We start from the raw sequence: 1,248 nt of genomic DNA, 5'->3' as shown, positions 1-1,248 counted from the left end.
TCTGTGTCGCGTTTCTGTTTTTTTCGGCTCCTTCAGTCGATCGTTTTTTGTTTTTTTTTTTCTTTTAATCCAATCTTGCGAAATTTCAGCTATATCACGCTATTTTCTATTTTCGTTATTTCCGTGAAAAATCATTTTCTAGCCTAAAAAGAGTTTTAAAAAAAGTATATAAATAAACGCTTGTGACCAATAATGACCTAAGTTTGAAACAGGAAGAATCTCAGACTGTCCTCTGCTGCTGTCTTATTACATGTTACGAAGAATCTCAGACTGTCCTCTGCTGCCGTCCTATTACATGTTACGAAGAATCTCAGACTGTCCTCTGCTGCTGTCTTATTACATGTTACGAAGAATCTCAGACTGACCTCGACTGCTGTCCTTTTACATGTTACAGAAGAACCTCAGACTGTCCTCTGCTGCCGTCCTATTACATGTTACGAAGACTCTCAGACTGTCCTCTGCTGCCGTCCTATTACATGTTACGAAGAATCTCAGACTGTCCTCGACTGCTGTCCTATTACATGTTACAGAAGAATCTCAGACTGTCCTCGACTGCTGTCCTATTACATTTTAGAGAAGAATCTCAGACTGTCCTCTGCTGCTGTCCTGTTACATGTTACAGAAGAATCTCAGACTGTCCTCTGCTGCTGTCCTGTTACATGTTACAGAAGAATCTCAGACTGTCCTCCGCTGCTGTCCTATTACATGTTACAGAAGAATCTCAGACTGTCCTCGGCTGCTGTCCTATTACATGTTACAGAAGAATCTCAGACTGTCCTCTGCTGCCGTCCTATTACATGTTAAGCGAGCGAGATCAACTCCCCAAAATATATGTCATTAGATGTCCTCGCCGTCCTCGTCATACATTATCGCGCAACAGAATCAGAATCATCATCATCATCTTCATCCTAGAATATCAACTCTCGGCGTCGGGTCTGTTTTCCCCGTTCATAATTTAAAATAAAATGGACCTTTTCAGGTGCATGTACATAGAATTTTAATTTATAATTACAGCGTCATCTACATCGTTTTATACGCTCGTGTATTTAATTATTCAATGTGGACAGTACGTCTTATACACAACTCTAGTGCGCATATAGGGTAATACAGTCCAGGGAGGGTTGATAACAGTGTGGGAGAGGTTCGTAAAGGGTCGTAAATATATACGTCAATAATACAATAACTATCTCGCCCCGACTTCGCGATTTTCCCCATCTCGCCGTGGGTCTTGAAACGTAACTAGCGCAA

The 1,248-nt window shown here is 41.2% G+C and overlaps 1 protein-coding gene across 1 annotated transcript in view; it reads right to left on the bottom strand.

The window, feature by feature from the left end:
* The window catches only part of pik3c2b (phosphatidylinositol-4-phosphate 3-kinase, catalytic subunit type 2 beta), a 25,219-nt gene that overhangs the window by 3,534 nt on the left and 20,437 nt on the right, over positions 1–1,248 (bottom strand). The gene's annotated exons all lie outside the window — the stretch shown is intronic.

This window comes from Cynoglossus semilaevis, chromosome 11, assembly GCF_000523025.1.
Source record: "Cynoglossus semilaevis isolate Cse_v1.0 chromosome 11, Cse_v1.0, whole genome shotgun sequence".
Lineage (NCBI taxonomy): Eukaryota > Metazoa > Chordata > Actinopteri > Pleuronectiformes > Cynoglossidae > Cynoglossus > Cynoglossus semilaevis.
This window is presented reverse-complemented; position numbering and strand designations above follow the sequence as displayed.